Source organism: Crocodylus siamensis, chromosome 11, assembly GCF_052110815.1.
Source record: "Crocodylus siamensis isolate JL-2025a chromosome 11, ASM5211081v1, whole genome shotgun sequence".
NCBI lineage: Eukaryota > Metazoa > Chordata > Crocodylia > Crocodylidae > Crocodylus > Crocodylus siamensis.
Genome location: NC_143405.1, coordinates 17,498,998 through 17,516,471, shown reverse-complemented (window position 1 = coordinate 17,516,471; position 17,474 = coordinate 17,498,998). Strand labels below are relative to the sequence as shown.

The 17,474-nt window shown below is 56.0% G+C and overlaps 1 protein-coding gene across 6 annotated transcripts in view; it reads left to right on the top strand.

Moving 5' to 3' along the window:
* Positions 1-769: 769 nt before the first annotated feature.
* Positions 770-17,474, top strand: part of AJM1 (apical junction component 1 homolog) — a 28,710-nt gene continuing 12,005 nt past the window's right edge. Inside the window, exons 1-3 of one of the 6 annotated variants that reach the window (XM_090022267.1) lie at positions 770-960; positions 13,308-13,392; positions 14,992-15,108. The gene's annotated coding sequence lies outside the window, so the exon portion shown is untranslated. Of the gene's footprint in view, positions 961-2,810; positions 3,196-13,248; positions 13,393-14,991; positions 15,109-17,474 lie in introns of those variants that run through there. The other 5 variants (XM_090022269.1, XM_090022270.1, XM_090022271.1 and 2 more) reach the window with 5 other exon arrangements.

The window sequence follows — 17,474 nt, the reverse complement described above, 5'->3', positions numbered from 1 at the left end:
TGAGGCAGGCACCTATACTGCTGTGGTCTGATGCCCAGGGGTGCTGAGCACTTGCACATCTCATTGGAGTCACGGAGATCAGCTGGCTTGCTGCACCACTGAAAATCAGGCCAGGTGCATTGTGGGGCTTGGAAGGGGGTTTAGGTACCTGGCTGGAGATCTGGGTTTGGACTGCCACAGTTTCTATAGGGGGGGACTCAGGCCATCTAGGACCCAGTGGGGAGTGAAGCTTCCTAAACCTGGGCCAACCATCCCTCCCTCTCTGGTTACAGCCAGAGGGAAAGGGGCAAATGCCCAGTGCAGACCAAGGGCTTTAGACACATTTGCAAAGCGTGGGGGTGGGTGTCTGCATCCTGAGTGCTTTAAAAATGCTGTTGCGCGTGTGTGTGTGCATGTGTGGGGTTGCACACGTGTGCACGTACCTGTGAGTGCAAGCATGCATGAGTGTGTGCATGTCCCGTGTGTGTGCACGTGCATGTACTGCGTGCGTGAGTGCACACTTGGGGGCGTGTACACATGTGTGCATACATGTACGTGTGTGCGTGTGCATACACGTGCGTGCGTGCACCGTGTGCATGTCCGTGCCACTGCATGTGTGCGCACGTGCGTGGGTGTGAGCACGCGCCCGCTGCCGGCCGCAGGTGCGGCGAGGGGCAGCCGCCAGGCCCGGGCGGCGGTGCACGGACCCCCCGCGGGCCGGGGGCGGGGCCCGGGGAGCTCCGGGCGGCGCGGCGCGGCGCGGCGCGGGGGGCCGGCTCTCCCGGGCGAGACACGCAGCTGCCGGACCCGGAGCCGAAGCCGAGGGCGCGTGTGTCCGGCTCGTCCCCACCCCAGCCCCAGCCGGCGGCGCTGCCCCTTTAAGGCTCCGGCGCCCGCGGCCGGGGGGGCAATGCCGAGCCCGGCGGCGGCGGCGGCGGCGGCGGCGCTGCAATCTTCCGAGGCTGCGACCGAGCGCGGCAGGTGCGTGCGGCGGCGGCGGCGGCGGGGCCGGGCCGGGCCGGGCCGGGGCCGGCTGCGCTCGGGCTGGGTAGGGGCGGCCGCTCCCCGGCCCGGCCCGGCCCGCCCCGGCCCCTGCACCTGGCGCGGGGCGTCTGCGGGGCAGCCGGGGCCGGGCCGGGCCGGGCCGGGCCGGGCGGGGCGGGGGTGGGAGCGCGGAGGCCGGAGCGGAGCCTCTCCCGCCGTGTCGCGGCCCCCGGGGCTTCCGCACGTCCCCCGGGGGCAGCCCCGCCGGCCCCTCCCTGCGCCGCAGCCGGGCGTGAGCCTGCCCGCCGCCCGGGCGCGCTGCTGCGAGCCGGGCTGGGTGGGCCCGCGGGCCGGCCCCGCGTGGGTGTCTGCGGCGAGCCGGCGCCTCGGGGCAGGTGTCGCGGGCCAGCAGCAGGTGGTCGGTGCTGTGGCGGCGGAAGGAAGCTGGTGGCCACGAGCCGCGCGCCGGGGCTGGCCGGGCAGGCGGGGGTGCGTCCCCCTCGGTGCCGCTGTGTCGCTAGCACCCGCCGGCCTCCCGCGGCCGGGCGCTGGTACCATAGACCTTGATCTCGGGAGTTGCACCCCTCGGTGTGGCAGGGTCCCCTGCCCCTGGCCTGGGAGCGGGCTCCCGGTGCTGCGCGGGGTTACGGGGCGCTGGTGACGGTGCCCGCTCAAGCTGCAGGCAGAGGGCTGGATGACAAGCAGGGCTGTGCATGCACACCCAAGGGCCCTCTTCATACCCCTTCCTGACCGTGGTGTGCAGCTGGGGCGTTCACCCCTGCCCAAGCTGCCCCGGGCAGTCTGTTTGCCCTCTGGCCCCTATGCATCATGGTAGGACCTGGGCTTCAGCCCCCTCCCAGCTCTTGAAGTGGTCAGTGCCCTGCTGTGCGTGCCCCTTCTGGGATCTGGTTGCATCCCCTCTCATTTCCCTTGGATCCACTGATCCCAGCCTCCCCACGGCCCCAGACAGGATTTGCCTGGCCCACCCCTGGGCAGGGTGCCTGCCAGAGAGGCTGCAGCATCACGCCCTTCACCAGGGTAACGCCCCACACGGATGCCCTGGGGGATGATGTGGCCCCCACACTCGACCTGCTGAGTCAGCACGGGGCATAGCTCCTGCTGATCTTCCTCTCTGTCTGGAGCAGGCCTATGCATCCCCATGTGGTGCCGTCCTGTCGCACTGTCCATGACCTCCGGCACGCTTCCCCACCCCCCCAAGCTGGCTCTTGGAGCCGCCTCGTGCTCCTGAGACGGAAAAGTCCCAGAAAATCAATTAAGGCAGGAAGCCTCGCAAATGCAGAATCTCCGTGGTGCTGATCAGTTCCACGAGGTCTCCTCCCTAATTGGGACCCCTCAGAATGAATTTCCTCCTCCCTTCTAAGCGTGCAGATGGCATTGATCCGAGCCGGAGCTCATGGGTGAGCCACAGGAAACCGATTCATTTGGATTATTATTTGATGAGCAGAACAAGATGTGCCCTGTGAGCGTGACTCACGGAGGCTGCATCTTGCATCTGGCAGAGGTGGGGGGGTGCAGTGGAGGCCGGGAAGGGCAACGAGCATGGAGGGTGCATGCCAGTCTGGGGCTGTGCACCAGGAAGTGTTTGGGGTAGGTGCAGGGGCACGCTGGGATGTCTGCATGTGGCTGTACGCGTGCTTATGGTGTGGGCAGGGAACCTGTGGGTCTGGGGGTGATGGGGTGGCGGGTGTGTGGGCAGGCAGGTATCATGTGCAAACAGGGTACAAGGCTGTGAGGGGGTGGAGCGTGAGTGCTCGCAGTGCACGGGTGTGTGCAAGCATCTAGGGGAGGTGGGCAGGCGGTGTGCATCTGTGTTTGCTTGCAGGGAGGTTTCTTAATGCAGAGAGTTTAAGGCTGGGTAGGACTGGTAGAGCATCCAGCTTGTCTTCCTGTATAACCCAGGCTGGTACGCTTCTGTCTGATGGCTCTGCCTTGGCCCTTTACCTTGTTTTCTACTAAAGCGCGTCTCCCAGAAAGGCTACCAGGCTTGATCTGGAGACCTCAAAGGAAGAAGAATTTGCCCCTTCCCTTGGGAGTTTGTTCCACTGCTTAATCCGGCACACTACGGAAATCTGTGCCTCCTTCCCACTTTGGTCTCAACTTTTGGCCACCGGTTTTTATTGCTTTCCTGAAGGCCCAGTGAAGTTGGAACTCATGTCCTCTGATTCACAAGAGCAGCGCGCTAGTCCCCAAGCCATGGGGGCAGGTGTGGGGGTAAGTGCATGTGAGCCGTAAGCACATGGGGAAACCAAGGGGCAGGGGCCAAGCACGTGGTGGTGTGTGGACAGCATGGGATGGGCGGGGGGTGAGGATGAGTGTGTCCAGGGGGCATGGAGGGTGTGGTGGTGAGCATGGGTATGTGACCAGGCCTGTGGTATGTTGGCAGTGTCAGGTGCTGTATCTCCCTTCAGGCCGCTGGCTGCTCTGCTCTGTTCTGTGAGCAGGTCCTTGGGGCCTTGGCCCAGGGAGCAGGGTGGGGCCCATCATGCTTTGGTTGTATCCAGCATCATGGCCAGCACCATATTCTGGAGCTATTCCTGATGGCTCCAGAATATGGTGGGGCTTCTCCATGGGTGTGCAAGGGGACTGGGCTGCCTGACCCAGCCTGGGTTGGGACCCTTTCTGTCTCAGTACTGGGAAATGGAGGCAGAGAAGCTGGAGTTGGACTTGTGGGGCTGCCTGGGGCCAAAGAGATGCTTCCAACCCCTTTCTTTCTCTCCCCCCACCCCACATGCACAGGTGCAGCCTGTAGGACCAAGGGTGCCAGGCCAGGGGGAGAGTGCTAATAATCAGAGCCAGGGAGTACCTGGTGCTAAGGGGACCTGAGACCAGACACGGGTGGGGTGGGGTGGGAGCTTCATTGAGCAAGAGTAGTAGCAGTGTCTGTGCCAGCATTGGATAGGGAGGTAGTTCCTGATGGGAATGGGGCCAGTGAGGGGCTGCTGGACTGGGATACAGAGGCTGTCCACTCTCTCTTCTGTCCCTGGGGAGGCTCCACACTAGATTTCCAGCACCTCCTCTCGTGGCTCTCGCAGGGAACGTACCGTTGTAGTGCTAGGCTGGCTAGACTCTGGCTCCGGACACTTCCATCCTGCTGCCTACAACCAGTCCACATGCCCAGCAAGTACTACCCGTGGCTCCCCTCGCCCCTCCCATCCCATCCGATAGACCCCTTCAAGCACCCCTACTGGAGTTCATCATATGGCCAAAGTGCCCTGTGAAAAATGCTTGATCCTGGCGATAGCCCAGGCTCAGCACTAGGATTTTGGAGGAGAGCTAATGGAAACAAGTGGTGGGATCAATGTTGGGACTATGCTATGGGCATGGCTTTGAGAGAAGCACCTTGCGGTGAATTGAACCTCAATGCTGGGTCCCTGTTTCCTAGGCTGTCTTTGTGCCAGGATGGGCTGGGCCCTGCCCTTGGGCCAAGTCCATAAAGGCAGAGGTGAGCCTGGATCAATGGGGATCCTCACATGCAGATCCTTGACCAGCCCTCAGGGGCATGTGAAGCTCAGGCCTCCCCTTGGGGTGACACTGGAGGAGGTGTGAGATCATAGGAAAGTAGGGCTGCAAGGGACCTCACAAGGTCATCTAATGCTCAGGGCAGGATCAGCCCTGACTAACCATCCCAGCCAATTGGCTGTCCAGCCTGCTCTTAAGATGATCCCTGCCTGTGATTTCTGGGACCTGCTCCTCACCCTGTCCCTCCTACACTGTCCCATCTCCTTGGCAATGTGGTCCCGTGCCACACTGGGGCAGCTACTTATGATGGCAGCAAATGGGTTCAGGCAGAGTCTGGAGTTTGCATCTTTTGGGCCCAGATTTAGATTGGACCCAATGGAAGGGCCATGCCTCAAGGCTGTATGGCAGAACAGAAGAGGGTAGAAAATCCTCTGAACTTATCTATGCTGCTCATATCTCCCTGCCATGCATAATCCCTCCAGTGTGTGTGAACATGCATGTACACACGCACGCACACGCACATGCAGGACAGGAAGCCGGGTCTGTGGAGTGTGTAGCATTCCCTGGAGCCTCCTGCTCTCTTTTCTTGTGTGACTGAGGCATGGACGTGTGTAGGGTAGGTGGTGAGTTTGTAGAAATGTTTATGAATGGTTCTGTACATATGCACAGTCGTTAATGAGGCGGGTGCCCAGGTATGTACACTAATTTGTGTGCCACAGCGCATTTATTGGTGGGCTGTGGTTGTGTGGGATAGGAGTACCATTTTGGGGGACAGGGAGGCACTGTGTTTAGATTTGTGTGTGAAAGGAGAGTGCGACTTTGAAGGAGGGACAGGATGTGTCTGTGGGCAGGCACAGGCTTGGATGCATGTCAAACCCATTACATAGTCCATGTGCGTCAGAGGATGGTGTTGTGAGTCTGTGTGTCAGGCAGGACACTTCTGCCTTGCCACTTTTTCTCACCTGAGGAAGGCCCTGAAATTTTAATCCAGCACCCAGGAGCACTCTCGGGTTTCCAGCCAGGTAGCAGCCTCTAGCTAGGCAGCTGGGGAGGAGTCCAGGAAAGGCTCTGAATGACTTACAGTGAATGATGGAAAGCCTCTTCCCGTGGCACCCTTGTAGTAATCGCAACGTGGTCATTGGAGTGACACAGCTCGGGAGCCGCAGCCACTGCCTTGAGAGGAAGTAACTGGCGCTGGGGCAGTGGGTAGAGAGAGAGCTAAGGCAGGAGATATGGGGCCAGGCTTTGGTCCTGTGGCCTTTGGAGACTCAAGTTGGAGTCGCATGTTGCAACCAGGCTAGCGGGGGGGGCTCCTTGGATCTGTCAGTCACACAGTGGATTTGCAGGTCTCTCATCAGAGGAGGCCTTGGCCACAGGCAGGAGTACTCTGCAAGGGGGTGTGCATGGGGTTGTGCTGAAGGTAAGAGGATGTGGCTGTGGGAGCAGGAGTGTCACACAAGCTGGGAAAGAGGCTCAGGGTGTGCAGATGTGTGGGACAGCGTCCATGTATATCAGAAGGCAGGGTGAGGACATGGGGGCTAGTTCATCCCAGCTCATGAGCCTTTACAGAGTAGCCCAGGGCTCTCAATGGAGCAGATTGTGTGCCCTGTGTGGGCCTCTGCACAGCCCTGCAGGGCTCTGGGTCCTGGCAGTGAAGGGAGCCTATGGTGGGCTCTGCTGTGCTGGTGAACATGCAGTGAGAGGAGACAGTGAGAGATGGAGTTTAGGGAGTGCAACTGTGGGCATGGGCCTGTGGGAAGTGTTGTGAGCAGCAGGGCAGAGGTTGCGGGGGGAGTAGATGGGGAGTGCCGGACAGCTGTTTGCTTTCTGGCTGCCAGTGGCCAGCTGTGAGCTGTGCGCCTCTGGCTCTCTTACATATGTCGTGAAGGTCCTCTAGGACAGTGGTTCCCAACCTTTTTCATACTGCAGATTGGCACAGGGCTCACGGAGCTGGCTGCCTGCTTCCTGGGGCTGCCTTGCCACCCAGCTTTAACTCTTCGCATGGCTGCTGATGGCAGAAGCCACTCACCTGGCCAGACAGGCGGGGGTCTGAGCGGGGGCTCGTGTCACGACTCGGCAGCCAACCCTTTGCAGCCTGGTACTGGGCTGTGGCCTGGTGGTTGGGAACCTCCACTCTAGTGGGAGCCCAGAGCTGACTTTTTTGCTAGCAGGCCTGAGCTGTAGGACACTGGGGACATGGTGATGTGTCACATTGAAGAGGTGAGGTTGGGCCAGGGGTGGTGTTGCATTAGACATGTCCCCTTTCTGCAGGCTGTGCTCTGCCCTGGTCTCTGTCTGGGAAGCTGTTTGATCAAACCCCCATAACATTTCTCGGTGGAGGTGAGGTGCGCTGGCAGCCCCGAGTGCGTAGAGGGGCCTGTCAGTTGATATTATCATCTATTGCTGTGCTCAGGCTGTGGGAAGTTAGGAAGCTAATGAAGCCACCCAGCCCAGAGCCTAGGGTGGAGGGGTGAAGGAAGTCCTTACACAGAGGAGAAGGGAAGCCTCCTGCCCCTGGGGGAGTGGGCCTTCGCACTGCACAAGGGAGCTGGGGGTACCACATTGCCTGACAGGAGCTCTACTCCTTGATGCTGCATCTTTGCTGAGGCTTCTTGTCATGCCAGGATTAATGTGACTCACAACTGTAATAAGAATCCCTTGCCCTTTTCCAACACCTCCAGAGAGATCTTTGAGCACTTCCCTGCCAATAACAGCTAAGCCTGGCAGCTACCTGTGGCTGGTACCAGCTGCCTGGTGGGCACTGATGAAATAACCAGCCCAGAGGGGGACAGTTCTTCCTCACCCCTCACTTGGAAGCTGGCTCCTGCTCTAGAGGGTTAAATCCCTTCTGGTATAGCTCTGGAAGTTCATGCTTCGCTATCTATAGGAAGGGCTGTGACTGTTTTGGGTACTGCTAAATCCTTGGACTCATCACCTTGTGGCCAGGAGTTCCACTGGTTAACAGGTTGAGTATAGCACTGATTCACTCACTTTACATGGGTTGCCTTTCCACCCTGCTCAGTGTCTCACTGCTTTGGTGTCGTACACTAGGGTTGAGAGAGGCCCACTTCCTTTTTCACTCCCAGTTGTGTTACTGTAATACAGGCATGTTTTCAGGCTTTGGCTCCCCCATTGAGACACTGGGGTGTCCATTAAGTAGGTATTGGATCAAGTTTTGGGAGTCTCAGGGTCAGTTCACCAAACTCATGCTGAAAACCATGGTCCTGCCCTTGTGCCTCTGCACATCAAATCCTCCCAGGCCTTGGCTCTTTGGCATCACCTTCTGCTCCCCTCAGGCCCTGACTGCCTCCCCCAATTCTGATCCTCTGGGCGTGCATGGAAAGCTAGAGGGCAGCCCTATCCACTCCAGTGGTCTAGCTGGTCTGGGAGCTGATGGCCACAATGTGCCCCTTCCTGAAGTTGTGCAGGGTCCTGAGCTGACTCGAGGGATGTTGAGTGACTCTCGTGCTGGTGAAGCAGCTGGACAGCTGTCTTTGGAAAATTATGCCCTGCATTCCTCTGAAAGGTACAGGCTGGGCAGTAGCAAGATAACCTCTCTCAACACTGCCCTGCAGTGAGGGACCATCTCCCTGGCTACTCACTCCTTGGCTTGGGCAGGAGGCTGTGATGGGGTCTTCCAGCTGGAATTGGCATATACTGCAGTTCTGGTGTCTTTGATCCTGTTCTCTGCCCGCTTGCGGACAGCTGAGGCTTCAGGATTATCTTCCTGTTGCCCCCGTCCAACCTGAGCCCCTCTCTGCAAGTCAAAGGCAGCATGACCACGCTGCGACTGCATGGTGAATGTCTCAGCAGCCCATTGCTCACAAAGGATGTTCTGCCACATTCGCACCGAAGTCGGGTTTCACTCACCTCACCCCCCACCTTGGGCAAGGCTGTCTACCCCATCCCCATGCCATGCTTAATTCAGCTAATGCAGTGCAGGCCTCGGGGGCCAGTCTCTGAGGTATCCACACACATGCCGGTGCCCTTGCAGATGCCAGCCCATGTTCCTTCTATGCCTCCTGCTGCTGAAGCTCAATCTTCTCTCAGATAAGAGCCCCAAAGCATTCACTGGCAGTCAGCGTGCTCTCAATGGCCCCAAAGGCCCCTTCTAGTCCTCTGTTCCTAAGGCCATGTGAAGCCTTCCTACCACTACCCAGGCTGGAGCTCACGGGGGCAGTTTCAAGGAGGCTTCTACAAAGGTGCAAGGTAGAAAGGGCTAGTGGATGGGAGAAGGGCACCAAGGGGGGTTGAGGGGTGACAGGTATTTATGGGGTGCCAGAGATGTCCTCCTAGTCCACTGGAAGGATACAGGCTTGTGAGCGTAGATGCCCAGGCTCTGCCATTGAGGTAAGTTGTATTTTGGGCAAATCATGCCCCTGCCTCAGTTGTTAAGTGTGCAGGGGAGGGGGGGGAAGTTCCACCCCCCCCCGTGGAGATCTGCTACAAGCCAGTGAGGTGCAGGGCACTAGCTGGCACCCCGACTCCTTGACCCAAGGCCAGGGTCTGACGCAGGAAAGGGCAAAGCCACTGCTGCCCCACTCCAACAGCAATTGCCTCTGAGCCCGTGGGAAGCCATACAGGTCTTTTTTCTGCCAGCTGCTCCCAGGGCAACTAGAGCACTGCAGGAAGTGTCCTTATGGCCTTGGCCTGAGCCAGCGGGACCCCACCCCATCCTACCCTACCCCTGGGTACCCAGCACCAGGGACCTGCAGAGGTCTGGACACGAAGGTGGGCTCTGCTCCGAGTGTCCCAGTCTAGGGATCATTGCTGCGGGGTCAAGCAGGCCGAGGGGCAGAGCACGGCGCCTGCCCCCTGGCCAGGGCTTACAGGCTGCCAACTGAAGTGCTTGCCTGCAGTCTGGGGCCCTGGCCCAGGGGATCTCAGTGTGGTGCTTAGGTGCCCGTCTCATGCAGGGGGCAGCCCATGGGGCGCATGCTCCCAATCCTGCCCTTGGGGCAGCAGCACAGAAGCTTGTGACTTTGCCTCTGCCTTTCTCTTGGCGTAGCAAAGGCAAGGCCTCCGTCTCCACCACTCCAGCACCCGTGAACGTGCTCAGCTCCCGCCTCTGCCCTCCCCCGCACACCCTGCTCCTTGGAGGAGAGAAGTAGTGCAGTGAAACCATGGCAACCGTACACAGCGTGCGGGATGCCAGTGCCGTGAGCTCAGTGGCTGCTCCCTGGTGAGGCCCAGCAGAGCCTACCCCAGGTGTCCAGCCCCTGGGTGGGGGCAGTTCAGAGCCCCAAGGGGAGGGCTGTGCTCACAGCTTGCACTGAGCAGGCGTCCGAGGGAGCCGGCCGAGCTCTGGTGCTGTCCTGCTCTGGGTGCTGAGCGAGCTTCCAGATGCTCTGAGTCCTTCTGAGCCTTGGAGCTGGACAGCTGTGGGATCACGTGGCAGGGACCCCTGCTGGCATCCTCGGCTGTGCTGCTGCTTTGATTTCCTCCACTGAGGCAGGGGTGGGCCTGGCTGCCGCTTTCGATGGGAGACTACTTAGAACAGATGCAGCACGAGCCACTTAGGAGGATGCTTCCTCCCTCTGCACCAGGGCCAAGTGTGGGCTGAAGTCTGCTTCTCTAACGAGGGCTGTGCCAGTTGGCTCCTCCCTCGCTCTACATGCAGCCCCACGACAGTCTCATTTATCAGATATGCCCTTCCCAAGTTAAGTACAGTACCACTCAGTTCAAACCTTCTCCATCACACTCGGTAGCCCCTTGACCTCGTGATGCTCTGTGCCCTACCCCACCTTGCAGCTTCCCTGGTCCTCTGTGGAGATCTCCATGAGCTGCAGAGACAAAAAGCATTGTATATGGCCATAGCTGTCCTCGCAGTGTTGCAGAGGGAGCATGGCAGGGCAAAGGAACACATACAATTGATATCCCATAGGACAGGGCTGGGCAAAACATGGCCTGCCAGGCTATTCTGTCCAGTGGGTCTCCTAAAAAAATTTAGAAAATTAATATTTACCTACCCCGGGCTGCTTGTCATGTGGCCCTTGATAGCTTGCCAAAACTCAGTAAGCACCCTTCTTCCTGAAATAATTGCCCACCCCTGCCATAGAAAGAAGAAGGAAAGAGGCCAGTGCCTAAAGTTGTGTGAAGGAGATGTATCCAATAGACTGAAGGAGTAAAGCTCTTCTCCCAGCCAAAGGAGGCCATACTGGCAACTGGTTAATCGGGGAACTGCCTGCTGTGGCCAAAGGGCTCTGATAACATACCATGAGACCCTAGCAGGGGTAAGGGTAAGGGCCAAGCTGAAGGTGCATGGTCCCCATCCCTTGACTCCAGGGGTAGCTCCTGTGCCTCAGTGAACAGCAGGCTGGTACCTCCTTTGTAAGGGTGCAGTGGCAGAGGGGTTAATGTGTCTTGCTGCTCTTGCATGAGTTTGGACTTTACTCTGGACTTGTATCAAAGGCCAGTCCCTAGCAGCCAAGTGGTAAATGGGTAAGTGATGGTTTGGCTAGAAAGGCAGCCTAGCACTACCCTAGCCTCATGTGCTGTTAGCTACAGAAACGTGTGCCTTAACCAGTAGTCCCGTGGGCCACTAGCCTGGGGTTGGCCTTTGACCTGATATGGGCTATACTGGCTGCAGCCCTTGGAGGGAGACGTGATCCCATCACTCGCCTTGGCCTTTCTTGGGAACTGAGGCCTTGACTCCTTGTGTGACTCTTGCCAAATTGCTTTGAACTGCCTGGTGTGCTCAGTATGGCCAGCACTGAAAGCTCAAAAATGATGTGCCAAGCCCCAAATCATGAGGACCATGTTAATCATTGTGCTCTCTGGTTTGCCCCTTTGCTCTGTGAAACCCTCTGCCCCACCCAGTGCATGTGAGGAGCAGTCTGTATAATGCCACATGCTCCTACGGGCAGTGTGGAAGGAAGTTTTGGCCCTGCGGTGTTGTAGGAGCTTCTGCTCTCACATCTGTCCAGCAGTCAGTATTGCCCCTGACCTTCAAACAACCCTGTCTCCTCACATATCAGCTCTTCCCATCTCCACCACCCCATTAATATAGCTCCTGCTCATCGAGTCATAGGGGCAGAAGGGACCTCTCAGGTCACTGGGCCAACCCCTTGGAGATGCCGAATATGCTACTGCTAAGCTACCTTAACCAATGCTACTCCAGCCTGTTCTTGAAAATCCTGCCCAGTGAAGGAGAATCCTCAGCTCCCCATTCTGACAGTAAGGAAGTTTTTTTTTCTCCCTGAGATTGAATCCAAATCTGCTTTGCCACAATTTAAATCCATTGCTTTATGTCCTGCCCTCTGCCGTGAGAGAAAACAGTTGTTTTCGCGCTCCTTTATGGCAGCCTTTCAAATATTTAGAAACTGCTCTAGTGTCTCCCCTCATTCTCCTGTTCTCCAAACTAAACACAACTAGTTCTCTCAGCCTTTCCGTGTACAACTTTGCTCTCCATCCCCTCTATCATCTGTGTTGGTCACCTCTGGGTCCTCTCCATTCCTTCTACGTCCTTCCTAAAGCGTGGAGCTCAGCACTGCACACACAACTCCAGCTAAGGCCTAACTAGCACTGAGCAGAATGGTACAGTCACTGCCCATGTTTTACAAACAGTACAGCCCAAAACCATGCACTTCTTGTGTTGTGGCATCATCTTGCCAACTCCTGTTGAGTCTGTGATCTACCAAAGCCCCCAGATCCTTCTCAGCCAGGTAGCTCACCACCTGCATCTATGCATTTGCTGCTGGTTCCCTAGAGGCACCACCTCACATCTGTGTGTGCTGAATCCATTGTGCTGCCTCGAGCCCAGTTCTCCGATGTATCAAGATCCTTTTGAATTCTAATCCTATTTCCCAAAGCATTTGCAGCCCCTCCTAGTCCTGTGTCATCTGCAAGCTTGATCAGAGAGCTCTCTTTTTCCAGCCTCCAGATAATCAATACAGATATTAAGCAGCACTGGACTTGGAGCAGACCCCTGGGGAACCCCACTTGAAACCTCCTGCCATTCTGGCAGTTATCACTTCTCTTTGCTTGAGGTTATACAGCCAGTTACATTGCATCTGCCTAATGGTTACTGTCTCCAGCCCCATTTTCCCAGTTGACTTAGTCGCACAGAGCAGTATCTGGAGCCCTGCTAAATCCAAAGGTATTACGTCTCATCATCCACCCAACTAGCTACCTTGGCAAAGAAGATCCAGTTGCCTTGGCATGATTTGTTCTTAACAAGGCCATATTGGCTGCTGGGGATCACCCCTTCTCCGTGGGGTGCCCAGGCGACAAATGGTCTGGTTTATAATTTGCTCTTGCATCAATTTTGCCCTCTCAGCACTTCTGCTCTTCTTGGAGCTTCTGGGATTTTTCATCTCTCTCTTCCAGGGACCCTGCAACAAGGTCGCCTTCTCCCCCTACACAGCCGGGGGGAGGAGGGGGTGCAGCTCTGTTCCTCACAAGGGCTGGAGAGGAAGCACAGGTCCATGCCGGCCCCTAGGTGACTTTGCTTAGTGGGGAGGGGGAGGGGTGTGGGGTTTCCTTCCTGCAACAGCTCCGATTGGCTGCTGTTTCCTAGGAGGGGGGCAAGAGGGGCAGGCAGGCAGTCGGATGGGGTTTTCCTCCAGCTAGGCTGGAATTCCCAAGAGAGCTGGCACAGGTTTTGCTGTGGCCAGGCTGGCTCCAGCCACCGCGAACCCTGGTGCTGACAAGGAGGGCTTGAGTACTGGCTGTGCTGCCGGTGGCGCACAGACTTGTTGCTTCTGAGACGCAGCCACGTGCCAGCAGAGCAGAGAGCAGCCCGGCAGGGTTGGACTGGACTGGTGTTGAACTTGGCAAGCAGTTGTGGGGAGGTTCTCCCTGCTGCCGGCTGGTGGCTGAGTGTGAATCTCCTGTATTCATGTGATACGTATTTTATTTTCCAGCCTGGAACTGATGCCAGCATGGAGCTACCCCAGCTACCTCTGCCAGCTTCACCCATCCAGACCCTCTCCACTGCCACTAGACCAGGTAGGGACTGCCTAGCTAGGGCCCCCAACCTGTCCTCCCTGCTCCAAAAACAGAGCTAAGCCCTTTGTGGGGGCTCCCTCTGTCCCCGGCGTTGGGGAGAAGGAGCAGTGATCAATTGTGTCCATTGGCTGCGAGCAGCAGGCTGTCAGCACAGTGATTTTACTGAGACTGTCAGCGGGGCCTTCAAGACTCTGGGCAGCCTGCCGCTTGCACTGGAAACAATATAGCCCTATCCCCATGGTGCTGAGGCCTGGCTAATTAGCATGGGTGTTGCTAGCTGACCTACCCAAAGAGCAATGCAAATATGGGTGTGCTGCTTCTAGGTGGGGGGCAGCTGGCATGGAGCCACATAGTGTCCTGAGGGTACCAGGTAGTAATGGCCTTGGGAATGTGGCCACAGAGACTCTGGAGACCTGAGCACACTTTCTACCAATGTTTGATTCACACAGCACTCTGTCCCTAGGGCACATTGGTCACGGGTGCCTCAGGGACCCAGTTTCCCCAAAGACTTACACCTCCCTCAAAGAGGAGCTCTCCTACGCTTGTGCCTGTGCTCCCAGTGCAAGCTATGTGTCGTGTGTGCAGGCCCAGTGGGGGTCTGCCGTTTGTGCAGAACATGGGAACAGAGGCATGTCACTGCCTGTACAAATGATGCAGCTGGGTGCGTGCAGCAGGGGTTTGTGGGATCATAATCTAGGAGGCTTCCCCCCAGTGTGCAACAAGAATAAGCCCAGGGTTGCACTCGCCAGTCCATTTTGCACCTGTTTGCACTTGATCACCTGAGTCTTCTAGGTTCCTACAGCTGCCTGGGAGGGAGAAGTCTACCTTGGAGCCCCTTTGAAAGGAGGTTTTGAGATTAGTGGGATCCCTGTGGAAAAGCCTTCAGGCTGCGCATGTATATATGTGGGCACATACATGCACATGCTGCAGGCTCCTACCCTGTCTGACACTGGGACCTGCCCCATAACCAGGGGCAGGGGGGTCTCCACACACAGTCTCTGTGGTGCAGGCATGTATGTGACTGGTGGCACCCTTCCACCACGTGCGCCCTGACCTACTGAGCTGTGCTGGGAGCTTCTTGGCAGCGCTGGGGGCATAGAGGATGTGGTTTGTGAGATGGGTGGGATGCAGCTGTAGAGCATCTGAGATGGATTCTGGACTCAGCCGGGCCACTGTGGCTTTTGAGTTTCCAGACTCGGGCCTGCCCTACATAATGGAGCTTTGTGAGCAGAACCGCATGTCCACACTGCGCTGCTCTGGAGAAGCAGTTCTCCTCCTGCTTTCTGCTCTCCAAGGCAAAGGAGGCTCTGCCCCCACCTGGCAGCCAGCAGAAGGCTCATGGAAACAATCCTGCACCTTCTGCCACCACCTGCAGTTCCTTCAATAGCTGGTGCCTTTCCAGGGTGTACTTCCCCCCCTGCCAGCACAGCTGCTGTGGTGGGGCTTTGTGCAGATAGACATACATAGGCAGCTTCCCTGGGGCAGCTATCAGAAGCAGACTGGTTTAGACAGGGCCTGACGGTCTCTGCTGCCTTTTTATCTTTATGGGAGGCACTGCTGCTAGACACCATCTGAAGCAGCCTAACATTGCTTTGCCAGGCCTCAGAGAGTTGTCTTGGACCCGGAAGCATGTAACCTGCATCCCCTGGAGCTGGGAGAGGTGTGACGCTGCTCCACCACAGGTGTCCGACTTGCATGTGAGCATGTGCAGAACAGGTAATTGGCCATGCCCAGCCCCTCCCTGCAGCCCAGGGGATACTTTTCTCATGCCTGCAGATGCTAGTTTGTATATGCCACTGGGAGTTGGCACTGGAGTCTCTCACATTACTGATGGCAGAGGAATGAGCTGAGGAATGTGTCCCTGTCCCATGTCTCTCTGCAAGGTGCTTTTTCTGGTTTCCTCTCAGCTGCCTAAATGGCACGTGTAGCTACTCTCCTGCTGTGAGCTATTTGCAAACTACATGCTCAGGGCCTCCTTTTAGTGGCTGCTAGCATCCAGGGTGACCCCTGGATGACCAAGACTGATGGAAAGGAGGAGAATAAAGGATTGTTGCAGGGGTCCTGAAGCTAAGAAAATATGCTGCACAGCAAGTCATCTGCACTTGTTCATATCCCATGTAGCCACGGTCAGAACAAGCCCCATGCAGCAGGGGTGCTCAAGCTCAGGCTGACACGAATTGGGAGTAATTCATCTGTAGTCCATGGAGCTCCCTGGTGCAAGTGAGCGGGGAGAGAGCAAGCCTGGGGTACATTCACAGGAGCTGGGCAGGGGGTGACCAAGATGGGTTGTCTTCCCATGGTTATCCTCGCCTCCCTCCTGGTGCTCAACGGACAAGGGACAGTGACTAATTGACCATATGAGCAGGTTGGGAGTTTTCTATCATATTTTTCTGGATTAATGTTTCAGTTCCTAAAAAGAAATCTGAAGTTCTCCACAGGGCAGTTTCATTTTTGTCAAATTCTTTTTTTTCTTGGGAAAGCACCATGGCCTTTTTCCCTTTGGGTCACTCCTAGGCTAATTTGTGCCTTCTTGAGCTGCTCCGATGATACCTGGGTACTGGTGTTTGGGTGCCTGAAGCCATCTCTTCTCTGTCATGGGCCACAATCCCTGCCTGGACATCATCTCCCAGGATGTACCAAGCACTGATTGCACTGTGATGTACCATGGGAGTCCCAGGACCACAGTGCACCATGTAGTCTGTGGCCAATGAAGGAGGCTGGGGATATGAGGCATCTGAATTACCAGTGCAGTCTCCAAGAGGCACCAGTCAATGTCCAGTGGACTCTGGTTAATGTCAAAACACTCTAAAACCAAACAGCAGGACATATCTGAATTCCAGGTTTGTTATGAACTGGAAAGATCAAAAAAGATATACTCTCTTTCCACTTTTTGTCCCAATTCAGAATGGAAACTAGTTTGGAAGTATTGTAATTTCTGACCAGATGGAAAATTTGGTTTCCGATCAGCTATATAGCTCCTGAACAGGGCATATGCTTCTGATGTCTTTGTCTAGTAATCCCATGTCCTAGACATTGTATCTGAGCACATTGCTCCCTGAACCAGGCACTCGTGTAAGAAACTTTCCCCAAACTGCCATGTAAGCAGAGCCTCAGTCCCATGAGCACTCAGGAATGGTGTGCAGGTATGAGCAGACCTAGGATTTTGAAAAAGGGGGTGCAGATGGTGAAACGCATCGTCACATATAACACAATGCACAGCTTTCTCCAATTAAAAAGAAACTAGAAGCTTTGCTAAGAAGCTAGAGGTCTAGAGCTATAGTATTCAATTTAAGATTGAAGCAAAAAAACACCAAATACTTTACTGGAGTATGAATTCTTATGCTATACCATAACATATATTGTGTTTTTATATATAATATATTTCATTTGTCCTGTAATCATTATAGTTAAGCATACGTTTTTCTAGATCACAAAACAAAACCTAGCCTTCTTGAGCATCTTGAAGGTGCCTCCAGTGCTTCATTGAAAGTCTTTTCCTCTCCTGAGTTAGTGTTCACTTGATTTAACATTTCCACACCAGAGTTAATGTTTCTAGCTAGAGTTAAAAAAACCAGTCTTCAGGGCTGTGACATGGGAGCTACATTACTAGGAGCAGCTAACAGCCAGCAGCATTGCAAAAGCAAGGATAGCTTGAGTAGTAAAACTATTAAAGATAATTAAAAGGAAAGAAGATCGTTAACACCGGTGGAATGAAGAGATTAGAGGGATTCAGGGAGATTACAATGAGCCCTGAAGTCAGTCGATGCCCTTGCTGCTGCTCGACTAGAAATGTTGCTGCCACTGCCAGGCAGTTGGCTTTAAACTTGGGTGAGCAAGGAATCAAAGGCGGGGTGGGGTGTGACTATACTGTGCACCACCCCTAGGTCTGCCCCTGTTCATAAGGAGACTTTGGCTCCAAGTCACCTGAAGCCCTTTGTGTTCTGAACCCTTCCACCAGCTCTTGTTCTCATGCCAGTAGAGGCATTTTTGCCTCTTTTGCCCATGAGACTCACCTGCGTTGCCAGCCCTGAGTGTTCAGGACTCCCAAATTGGCCCCCTCCAAAACCAGGAGATTGGCTTTT